Genomic DNA, 13,282 nt, shown 5'->3' with positions numbered 1-13,282 from the left:
GAAATCACACAAAGGGATGCCAAAATCTCAGTTCTGCTCGCCATCTCATTCTAAAGCCTTGTGTTGTACCCATTGTCATCACGTTGCTTGAATGGGATAATAATTCCAATATTAACTGCTCAATTGATCATTGTGCTATGCCTGACAGTGTGCACCTGTTCACACCAATGTAAACATAAATAAAGAGGGCCAGCAGCCAGACTGCCTGCTGAACTCAGGCATGCACAACTCTCAGTGATATACAACCTTTCATGGTATTATGTATTTTGTAGCGTGCCCTGCCCACCCTGCCCCTCCCCGCCCCACCTTTCTGCCCCACCGGAACTCCCTCCACGGGCCGCGGCTGATCGCAACATAATTTTTCCAAATCTGAGCAAATACAGCACGCTTAGCATATAGTCCACGTGGAACAACAGTTTAATTGAGTGCTTATTAGATAGTACCATGGTGGCCATCTTAGAGCATTGTACACATCGATACTAACCTATGTATAACCAAGCTACATAGCAGCGTGAATCTGTATCATATAATTAAACCACCAATGAAATCAATTCTCGCTCCTAATTACCACAGATTCCATTATTCCTCTCAATGGTGCTGCAAACATGCTCAATTGCACAGTCTTATATGTATAATACTGAGCAATCAAAGGTAATGTACAGCACACCAATACTCTATGGCACGAGACATTCTTTGCACAATAATGCTTGCGACGATGCTCTAAATTAAATAGTTTCACAGTATCAAAAACCAGTCCTGAATAAACCAAATCAACACAAAGAAGAAAGAAAAACAAAGAGTAACACGATCAAAAAAGTTATCAATTAAGTGAGTGTCCTTAGGTTGAATAACTACGTCTATCGTGCAGAAATAGTGCACAGCTTTACCAAAGCATTCATCCATAAACGCTGCTGAAGAATCTCCCTTATTCTCAGTTTCTTCGAGTAAAAAGTTTAGTTTCTGATCACACGCCATGTCACACCACTATCCAGAATTCAAAAACGAAACACGCAAGTCACGGTTATCCCAGTGAACTGTTGGAGGCTCAAGCAACGAAAGCATTAACACAAGTGCGGAGAGATCTACTCAAGAACACAGAGAGCCGTGTTTGTCTCTAAGTTCACAATCAGTTCTCAAAAAATACCTAACATATTTTTCAAGAGATGGGAGCTTTTACAACAAGAGCCTGAATTTAAAGTTATTTTCGCATCCAAACCTTTATTTGCCTATACTAGATCAAGGAACATAAAGGAACTGCTCACCACGAAAACTGTTTCCAACAAAAAGGATAATGTGGGATTGTGAAAATGTTTAAATTGCATACATTGCAATAATGTGATGACTGGGAATATGATTTCTCACCCACACACAGGTGAAAGTGTCAAACTATTCTTCACAGGTGACTGCAATACCAACAACGTATTGGGGTGTGATGCTTATTGTAATGATGAAAGATGCGCAGTCAGGGTCTTGTAGTTACATTTAGTATATTCTCCAGCTTCACTTTCTAAAGGAAATAGGCCACGCTTAGACGCTGAACATGACGCTGAAAATGACGGAGGTAACCCTTCTCGGATCGAACGTCACAGGGGTCACAGGAAACCTTCACCAACACCACGAAGGATTCCAACGACGTCATCAATCCAAGGCAAGCAGGCGAACTGGAAAGAGCTCCACACACCAACCGTCACTCACATGACCAACGGTGAGTCGGCAAGCATAGAAAGAAACGCTGGCTCGATTTTTAAAATTAAAAGTCTCTTCCACTGCCAAGACGCGCTGCCAGCGCAGAGCTACAAAATTTTAAAATGTAAGACTCTTCCACAGTCAGCGCAGAGCTACAAAATTTTAAAATGTAAGACTCTTCCACAGTCAGGATGCGCTGTGAGCGCAGATCGTGTAAACTCACAGGAGCCGCCAGTAGACCCAAGTAAATCTCAAAGCTTGTAATTCATGCTTGTAATCAGCCCGCTAAAATCGTGAACACCACGACACCCCTGCTGGCACAGATCCAAAGTCAAATTTAACGGGCAGAAGGACCGCAAACTAAAAACAGTAATAGAACAGTCAGTAGGACCAAAAAACGGTAATAAGACAGTCAGTGAGTAGTCCATATAGATGAAAATCCAGTGGTCAATATAGATGAAAATCTAAATGAAAAACAAGGCTGATAAATCCAGACTTATGAAAACAAACAACTTACTCTGGACTGCAGGCTGTTCTGTTGACCAACAACACTGGTGGGGCTTGCCAGAGTGTCGTTTTAATAATCTTCTTTCTTTTAATTTCTGTTACATCCTTAGTTCCAGGTTAGTCCAAAGTCTATGGTAGTCCAGGTAGTCCTTCATGCAGTTCTTTTTACCTCGTCGCCAGTATTGTAATGATAAAAGATGCGCAGTCAGGGTCTTGTAGTTACATTTAGTATATTTATTCTTAAGTTACAGGTAGATGGAAAGTTCTTAAGATGCTTCAATAATTGCCCCACCAGGAGCAGCCTCCTTGCTGCTCAGCCATCCAGATCAACTGACTCTCACCACATACAAACACACTCCAACATTCTACATGACATCATCCCAAGCTGGGCAGCAAGGCAGGGAACCACTGTAGGGAGAGTGCAGCAATTAAAGGAAGACTACAACAATGCTGCATTGGGATTGGTTTGATTTGACACACTGTCTACTAGATTGCCAACCACTCTTGTAAGTGAAGTAATCTGAAAGACACCTCCACCAGCGCTGTGGTTACTGTGCCGTAGTCTTGTACTATTCCAAGCTCGAAGCCGCAGACTTTTGCGGGTGAACCTACTTGCTGTTTGGGGATGAACTACTATTACCAGGAGCCTTTGCAACACCCTCACCTGGGCCTCATTTGCTCCGCCTCCCTGCACTATATAGCGGCTCGCGGCCCCTGCTTTGCGGGACGCGCGGCCCGGTAAAGCCCGGGCCAAGGGCGGGCACGTTTGAGCCCGTTTGAGGACAGGACGGGCTGACCCCTTTTAATTCAGTTGTCAACTTTTGATCTGTGCAGACAAATGTTAGTGCTCTCAGGTTACATTACTAGACCGCCTTGGTATTTTCTTTTTTGTTTGTATTTTTGTTGCTACTGATTAGTGGAGCAGCCTTAGTCAACATTCTAAGTTTAACTACTTGAAACAATGACCACTACCAAGTTGGGAAAGGGTAGGAAGTCCATGCCTGGTGGGTCTATTGTGGGCACATTGGACCAGTTTTTTATCAGGGCACCCTCTGTGTTGGCACATGAAATTGAAATGACCGAAAAGAGTCTCTCAATGGAGCCAGCTTTTGACAAACGGTCGTCTATGGGTTTGCTGGCCCATGTGCCATCGCCAGTTCACCAACCATTTACTGATGCTGTGTTTTCGGGTGAAACTGTCGAGGGCAGCCAGCTATGTCAAGCTGCTGGTGGGTTGCCTGATATCCCTATCAACACGGATGTTGTATCAATTGACTTATGTACTACGCCGCGAAAAGACGAGCGCCCTGGACCATCAGTACCGAGATTGCAAACACAGTCCGTATCCAGTTCTAAAATGGGAGCTCACCATCTGGGACCAGACCAAACAGCTAAAAGAAAGCGTGGAGGGGCTATACCGAAAAATAGAAAAGCGAAAATACAGAAATGTAGCAATATGGGGTAAGTTCGCCGATAAGAACTGTGCCTAGTCCTGTTGAACCCCAGCCTATTGAACATGTGACTGTGGCTACACCAAGTATTGGAGATGTTTCCTCTATTGACTTTGGAGAAGACTTTTGGGTTAAACTAGAAACTTTATATTTACAAAGACATGTATTCCTATCTATGATAGACTTAACTCAATAGAAGACAGACTTTCGCATCTAGAACTATTGTTTGTTCCCATACAGGCAGATGGTGGTATGCGGGTTGAAGGCGGTACTGGGAACTCAGAGGAGTTGCCTGGGCAAACAAATGCAGTTGTAACAAATGCAGTTGTAGCTGTTCCACTTGCCCCCACTGTAATACCTGTTGAGCTTCCAATTCAATCTAGCGACACGGTTGTGATTAATGATCAGGTAGTAAATAGAAGTGCTGAGAATGGGGGGATAGAGGGATAGAGAAACAGAAAACTCTGCCCACCAACACAAGGACCTATGATGTATCTAGAAAAGCATTACCATGTATAGATCTTCCTCCCGAGTAAATACTGTATGTGGTGGTACTTATGGGGGTCCCTGCTTTGAGCCTGGGGAAAAATGAGGCCTATAGTGAGCTTAAAAACAAATGCATTCACTGGCTGAATTACAATAGGCCACTCCCAAACCAGGTATCTAGTGAAATCCGTTTTGCTCGACAAGTGGACTGGGTGGGGCATAGGGTAAAAACTTTCCAGGGTGATTGCATTGTAATTAATTTTAGGAATAGATGGGCCATGGAACATATCTGTAATTGGGCTCCAGTTTGCTCTGCAACGCAAATTCAATCACTTCCCATAACTTATTTCTATCCTGCCATTCCCACAAATCCTAATTCTATTTTCACTAGTACAGCACAGCTCTGGGGGTAAGGGGAGAATCCGGGTTGCAGTGTCCAGGCAGGATATGCTAACTGGAACGGAGATAAAAATCTCCCACCTGCGCTGGCAAGGTTTTGCCATATCAATAGATTTACAGCCTGATTCATCAATCATATTTGCGCTCGCAAAGGGCCAGATTCTGAGAATCTGGCCCTTTGCGAGTGCAATTTTTGCATTTGGGATTCATCATCCCAAATGCAAAAATCGCTATTTAGAAACTCGCAAATTTGCGAGGAATAGCATTTAAGGAATCTCTATTACAGATTCCTTAAATGCTATTCTTGAAACATTTCATAATTGCGAAATCGCAAATTTCGGCAGCTATTTACCGCGAGGTCAAACCTCGTGGTAAATAGCGAAAACTTAGAAAAATGCTTTTAAAAGCATTTTTCTAAGTTGCATGTTACACACACACATGTCCTTAGGACATGTGTGTGCGCAACACCTGTTGAAATGTGCATTTAAGGGGTGCTACAGGGTGTCCTTTGGACACCCCTGGCACCCTTCAAATCGCTATCTTATTTGCGATTAGCAAATTGCTAATCGCAAATAAGGAATACTCCCCATTCATTCCTATGGGCCTTTTGGCCCATAGGAAGGAATGGGGAGTATTCCTTATTTGCGATTAGCAATTTGCTAATCGCAAATAAGGAACCTGTAGGAATCACATTTAATTTTGCGATTCCTACATGAATGCCGTTTTGCGAGTCTGTAATAGCGATTCCTTATGAATCGCTATTTCAGACTCGCAAAACGGGTCTTTCATGAATCTGGCCGTTAGTGTTTTGGACCAAGTAGACTGATGGTTGAGGAGTAGTTTGTCCCCATCCCATAAAGTCAATGATATGGATCAACTAGTAGCTAGGGAAGGTAAGGTGGGTGTTGAATGCCCCATCACCCTGCCAAGATTAGAGGGGGGTGACAGCACTTTAGAGGCAATCTTGCTTGGGTAATGTTAGGGAAAGCTGAAGGGAAAAGCCTGATGTTATATCCTCGGGAGCCCCCCTTTGGTAACACAGGAGGGTGTAGGTAGTAGGGGAGCCACCACAGCAATGGCAAGGGACCATGATAGAGAGAAAAACGAAGAAGGTCTTAATCCTGGGAGGGCGGGGACATTTATTGATGACTTATCAGTGGGGGATGCCAGTTGTACCATTGTTCAAAATAAATCTCGAGTGTGGGAGGAAAATAGTAATATTAAAATTCTTTCCTGGAACCTAGCGAGAATCAAGAACAAACTATTTTTCCCAGATTGGGGCTCGTTTGTAGAGAAGCATGATATCTGCCTAATTCAGGAGACGTGGTCCCTGGAAAACAACCAAAGGAGAGGTTTCGCCACCTTTAGCATATTGGCCACAATGAAGGGCAGGGGTAGACGATCAGGGGGACTGAGCATCTGGGTGGGTATGCACATGGGCGTAAAAGCAGAGCAGTTACAAACTAACTCTCTGGTCATACAATGTGTTCTCCTAACTCTCCCAGTTAACAAACAAATTGCCCTAATTAATATTTACTCAAGGCCAACTCAGTGTGGACAGGAATCTAGAGTCATCGACCAACTGAGGGAATATATACTAACTTTTGACCCTGAAATAATCTTAATTATAGGGGGTGATTTCAATTGCCAGTTTGAGCCTCTAATCAGTGTAAGCGCTGATGACCTAGATGATGGGGATCAGTACTGGGATATTCCGAAACCCCAGATCCCACCAGTTAGAGCATGGACGCTGCTGGTCCTCCAAACAAATTTGTTTACCTTGTCCTGTTCATTGAGGGCTTGTAACTGGAGGTTAAAATCGGACAGACCTGGCTTGGCCTCCTTCATTAGAGAAGGGCAACACTTGATAATTGATTATATTCTGGTTGAATGTAGATCTTGGGATAGGGTTTTGGATTTCCAAATTCACCAGAGAAATGATAGTGATCATAACGCTTTAGTTATGACACTTAAACCAGGGAGTTGGGGCCTGTCCAATCCCGTAGTAGCGTCCAACCTAACTCCCCAACCTCTCCTGTTACATAACAACAGGTGGAGAGTAAAATGGCCTTACATACTAGATTCCCCCCAAAAATTAGCATATATATATCAGCAGGTTGTCCCTTACCTTAGTGAAATGGCCGAGGTTGGGTTATCTGGTACACAGGTAGGCATGGATGCTAGGCCGATAGAAATACATGAACAGTTGACTACCAAGCTGTTTGGTGTGTTCTATCCGGAAGGAAGCAGAAAGGTAAAATCGGACCCAGACCATCCCTGGTACAATGCTACTTGCCGCAAAGCCAAATCAGACTTGTTGGTCGCTGTTAAGGCTAGGGATAAGCCCAAGGTAAAACAACTTCGGCTGAAGTACAAACAGGTTATTCAATCTGAGAAGAAGGACTGGGAAACTAACAGATGGGAAGATCTCCGAACTGCCCTTGTGAGCAAGAATTTTAAATCTTTCTGAGCAATAGTTAGCACAAGGGGGAAGGAGGGTAGACCATCTCATCACTAGCGCTAGAATCCAACATTGCGCCAGCAGTGTGGGAAGCCCATTTTGGAACCCTGTATGCATATTCGGGCAATGATCAACCACCATCCCAAAACACAAACCTCCACCATGAGCATCGATTGGTGGGGGCTCGGAATGACCCACTAATATCAAATACATGCCTCCATCATGAGCATCGATTGGTGGGGGTATGGGATATAACTTCTGACGAGGTTGAACTTGCATTCGCTAAGCTATTACCTAATAAAGCTCCTGGCCTAGATAAGCTTCCAGGGGACCTATTTCAGTCAGAACCAAAAATATGGGCCCAATATTTATGTGTTTTGTTTAACTCTATTCTATAGGGCACGGACCAGCCGGACACCTGGCGTGGGGCAGAGATAGTACCTATCCATAAAAAAGGCTGTCCTCTATTGCCATCTAATTATAGGCCTTTTAGCCTAATAGACATCACTCAAAAGTTAATGGGACGCATTATTCTAGAAAGAGTCCAGGCCTGGATTGAGGAAAACAAGATCTTTAGTCCTTTCCAGGCGGCTTTAGAAAGAGTACATCAACCATTGACCAGATATTCAGACTTCAGGTGAGTGTGGAGGGTGGCAGCCTCTACCTCATCTTAGTTGACCTGAGGTCTGCGTTTGATCTGGTCCCTAGGGAAAAACTGTGGAGTGTACTTCAAGATCTTGGTATTCCACCATATCTTTTGGATGTCCTAATATGGCTTCATACTGAAACATATGCAAAAGTGAGGTGCGGAAAGCTAGGAGAACTATCAGCCAGCTTCCCTGTGAAAAAGGGGGTGCGCCAGGGGTGCGTCCTGGCGCCCACCTTCTTTAGCTTGTATATTAATGGGCTTATAGATCATCTACTTGGCAGCAAGGACATCGATGCCCCAAGGCTAGTTTCAACGCACACAGTTCAGCGAAGACATCGCCGACTTCATCAGCCCACACGCCCTCTGCTCCGCTGACTACATCCTCCTCGGGGACCTCAACGTCCACCTGGAGAACAACAACGACCGCAACACCACCACCCTGCTGGACAACCTTGCCAACCTGGGACTCAAGCATCTGGTGACAACCCCCACCCACTACGCCGGACACACACTCGACCCCGTCTTCGCATCCAGCAAGGACATCGCCTTCAGCCATGCCACCGGACTCCACTGGACGGACCACAGCTGCGTCCACTGCTTCGCAAGGACCACGATCCACCACCAGCAACAGGTTGCACGCAGGAACTGGAACAAGATCACAGCCGATCAGCTCGCGTCCTCCCTGAGCATGAACCCTCCCACCAGCACAACGAACCCTAGCCAGGCGGCCACCAACCTCACGAAGTGGATCAGTGACTGCGCAGATGAGCTCGCCCCCCTGAGGACTAAGCATGGGCGAATTTTGCGAATCTCGCGTTCGCGAATTTTGCGGATTTGCGAACTCGCAATCCGCAAAATCCGTAAATTCTCGCGAATTTGCGGATTTTTTTTTTTTGTGTTTGCGCGGGTTTCTGCCAGTTCGCGAGGGTTTTGTACAATGTCGCAAATTGGGAACTTACCTGTCGGGTCGCAAGTTTCGCGAACTTGTTGTTTCTACGTGTTCAGCCTGTTTGGGACACTCTTCTTCATCACTGCCACTCTCTGTCACCACTGCCACTCTCTGACTACTCATGCCACCCTCTGGCCCACCCATGCCACCCTCTGTTTCATCACAGCACCCTCTGGTTGTCCAGTCAGTGTACATTATTGTGGCAACGCAAGCACACCTTCCCTGCCTCAAGTGACCTGAATTAATTTGGGGCTGATTAATGTGTCACAGAATATTTTTTTAGCTGGCACCTGCTTCCTTAGTGCTTCCTGATTAGTGATCTTTTGCACTTGCTAAGTGCTTTCATTGTTGCAAAATTAGTTACAACACCTGCCCTGCCCCAACTGACAATAATGAATTAGGGGCTGATTAATGGATTTGAACCTCCAGCCTGGCTCCTGCTTGTCTCCCTTAGCTGTAATTCAGGACCTTTGTGGCATATGTGTAACTATTCTGAGGTTCAGAGCAGGGTCACATAATAGTTGCAACTGGCAACTGAACTCTGGAGGGGCCCCTCAGGAAGCACTACAGGAAATGGCTACTAATGATGAGCCTGAACTTTTGAACCTGGTAAGTAGTTTCAGTTTTGCTAAGATCGTATTTCTGCAATTTTGCACTTATTCGCGGGCGCAAAGTTGTACTGGGAAGCCGCGAACTCACGCGAACAGTGCGAGCAGTGCGAGCAAAATCCGCTGCTCGCGGATTTGCGGATTTTGCGGGAGATTCGCGAATCTCGCGGATTGCGAATTTACCGAAAATCCGCAAAATCCGCGAGCGAAACGGATTTTCCGCCCATGCTTACTGAGGACCCCGCCTAGCAGACCCTGCAGCAAGAAAGCCCCATGGTTCACCGACAAACTCAAGAGCTCCAAGAAGAACTGCCGAGCCCTCGAGAGAACCTGGCGCAGAGTCCCAACTCCAGACAACATGACTGCCCTCAAGCTCGCCACCCGAAAACGCCACCAACTCATCCGCGCCACCAAGAAAACTGCATTCAAGGAACGACTGGACAACAACGCACACAACAGCAAAGAACTCTTCAACATCGTCAAAGAGCTCTCCAACCCCAACGCTGGAAACAACGACATCACCCCTTCGCAAGACCTCTGCAACTCCCTCGCCTCCTTCTTCCACAACAAGATCGAGGACATACACAACAGCTTCAGCACCCAACCGGCGAACGCCACGACCAAAACCACCGCCCCCCACCACCACCCTCCGCGCCTGGACTCCGATCAGCACCGAAGACACCGTCCGCACGATGAACTCCATCCACTCTGGATCGCCCACCGACCCCTGCCCTCACCACGTCTTTAACAAGGCCGACGCTGTCATCGCACTCCACCTGCGGGACATTATCAACACCTCCTTCGATACCGCTACCTTCCCGGAGAGCTGGAAGCACGCCGAACTCAGCGCTCTACTCAAGAAACCATCGGCTGACCCCACCGACCTCAAGAACTACCGCCCCATCTCGCTGCTCCCGTTTCCTGCAAAAGTCATCGAGAAGACCGTCAACAAGCAGCTGGCCGCCTTACTCGAGACGAGCGGATCCCTCGACCCCTCGCAGTCTGGCTTCCGGGCCAACCACAGCACCGAGACCGCCCTGATCGCAGTCACCGATGACATCCGAGCGCTGCTCGACAACGGAGAAACAGCGGCCCTCATCCTCCTAGACCTCTCCGCGGCCTTCGACACTGTCTGCCATCGTACCCTAGTACAACGCCTCAGCAACGTCGGAGTCCAGGAGAAGGCACTGGAGTGGATCATCTCCTTCCTCGCCGGGAGGACACAGAGAGTCCGCCTCCCCCCGTTCAGATCTGAAGCCACCGAAGTCATCTGCGGCGTCCCTCAGGGCTCCTCGCTCAGCCCAACCCTCTTCAACACCTACATGAGCCCACTCGCAGACATCGCACGCCAGCACAACCTCAACATCATCTCCTATGCCGATGACACCCAGCTGATCCTCTCCCTTACCAACGACCCCGCCACCGCCAGAGCCAACCTTCACGAAGGGATGAAAGAGGTAGCCGAATGGATGAAGAACAGCCGCCTGAAACTGAACTCGGACAAGACGGAAGTCCTCATCCTGGGATCCTCACCCTCCGCCTGGGACGACTCCTGGTGGCCCCCCGCCTTAGGCAGCGCACCCAAACCAACAGACCACGCACAAAACCTGGGCTTCATCCTGGACTCCTCCCTCTCCATGACCAGACAAGTCAATGCCGTCTCCTCGTCGTGCTTCAACATCCTGCGCATGCTACGCAAGATCTTCCGGTGGATCCCCACCGAGACAAGGAAGACGGTCACCCAGGCCCTCGTCACCAGCCGTCTGGACTACGGCAACACCCTCTACGCCGGAACCACCGCCAAACTCCAGAAGAGACTCAAGCGGATCCAGAACGCCTCAGCACGACTCATCCTGGACATCCCCCGTCGCAGCCACATCTCCGGACACCTGAGAGATCTGCACTGGCTCCCGGTCAACAAAAGAATCACCTTCCGTCTCCTCACCCACGCACACAAAGCCCTACACAGCCAAGGCCCAGGATACCTCAACAGCCGCCTCAACTTCTACGCTCCCAAACGCCAGCTTCGCTCGACCAGCCACGCCCTCGCCGCCGTCCCCCGCATCCGTAGAACCACCACAGGGGGACGGTCCTTCTCCTACCTCGCCGCCAAGACTTGGAACTCCCTCCCCACCCACCTTCGCCTGACCCAGGACCACCTCGCCTTCAGGAAGCAACTCAAGACCTGGCTGTTCGAGCAGTAACAGACCCCCCCCCCAGCGCCTCGAGACCCTCTGGGTAAGTAGTGCGCTATATAAATTCGATGATTGATTGATTGATTGAGGTCGGGTGCCCACATTGATGTTTGCGGATGACTCTTTGCTGTTGTCCAAGACATCAATGTGTATCCAACGCACCTTGGATGGCTTTGCCAATTTCTGTGCACTGAGGGGCCTGGAGATAAACTTATCTAAAACCAAGTTTATGATTTTCAATCCTCCCAGGCAGTCTCGCCCAAATCCAGTATTGAACGGTATATCCCTGGAGCGAGTGAAAACTTTTGAGTACCTAGGTATTATCCTTGTGGAAAATCTGGACTGGTATATCCACCTAGCAAAGGTCGCTCTAAAGTTAACTCGAATGGCGAGCGGGATATTGAAAATGCACAGAGCCTCCGAATTTAAGCCAGCAGCCCCTGTTATTGAGATCTATAAAACTCAGGCTAGAGCGGCTTCTGTGTATGGGGCTGAGCTCTGGGGGTACCATATGCTACTGAACTTTTAAGGGTAGAGCACACATTTATGAGGAACCTGTTGGGTCTCCCAGGCAGCACGCTGCTAGTACCACTCCGGTTGGACCTAGGGCTACTCCCCATTGAGGAGGAAGTGGCACTACACCCAATTATGTATTGGAGAATACTGTGGACAGTCCCTGAGCTAGCCGCCTATAAAAACGAATTCAGGGAAGTGTGGGCTTATTTGAGAACCAAGAAAATACCGTGGTTAATGCACAGTAAGGAAATCAGTAGTAAGATTGGATTACCCAAGTTGTGGGGATCACCAGAAGAAACGTGCTTGGAAATACCTAGGGCTGCTCTGGTTCGCCACTACAGGGATTTCAACCTACTGTCTCTTGAGTGAGTTCGACAATAGGTAGACTGACAATCCAGTTTCTTCAAATAAAAGACGTGTATAAAACGGAAGACTTCCTTGACCTGATTTGTCCAGCTTTGGCAAGGAAACTATATATGCAATTCAGGTTGGGTACTCTCCCGCTTGCATCCTTTACCAGCAAATGGCACAATAAAAAAAAAATACTGAGTGCCCAGCATTTAAATACAAACTTGAAGATGAGGTTCACGTCTTGTTCTTTTGCCCCGCTTACCTTGCTGCACGCAAATATTGGGTGGTACCCATCTGTAGAAATCTTGGCTTCAGACATTGTTGTTTAGCTTGTAAGGGACGCCACACATCCTCCCATCGTTTTTTCTGTTTCCTGCTTTTTGTACGGGATGTGGCATAAACGCATGACTTTTTTACCTAAATAATCGAATGTTTAATATATCTGTATAAATTGTTAGCATCGATAACTGTGTTGAATGTTTAATTTGATTTTACGATGAGATGTATAGGTATAGTTTTTAACTTTCTGAAATCAAGTGTATATATATATGATTGTGATTGTTCTTGTATTGTTGTATACTATTTATTCCTTTTTTTTGTATTGTATGTATTTGATCTTGTACTTTTATGCTCTGTTGTGACCGAAATAAAGTTATCGATCGACTATTCCAAGCATCCTGAACAACCTCCGCTCCCCCGACCTCCCCTCTCCCCCCCCCATTGTGAGATGATGGCAGGGAAAACGGTGAAGCGTCTGTCAGTCTGGTTCCTTAATGTTCATGGCACCTCCAGGTATGTATGGCGCAAGACAATTTTAATTTCAAGGCTATAAAAATCCAGACATTGCACGAATCTGAGAGACACAGATGTCTTTAATGGAAATTGACAGGCTGCCAAGCAACTGGCGCCAGATTTAAGAAACCCTTGCATTGCATCGTGCAAGGCAGTGCAAGGCAACGCAAGGTTTTCAATGAGATTTACTAAGCCTCACAAAGCCACTTTGCATGGCTTGGTGAAACTGGAG

Source organism: Lissotriton vulgaris, chromosome 8, assembly GCF_964263255.1.
Source record: "Lissotriton vulgaris chromosome 8, aLisVul1.2, whole genome shotgun sequence".
Lineage (NCBI taxonomy): Eukaryota > Metazoa > Chordata > Amphibia > Caudata > Salamandridae > Lissotriton > Lissotriton vulgaris.
Note: the sequence above shows the minus strand (reverse complement) of the source record.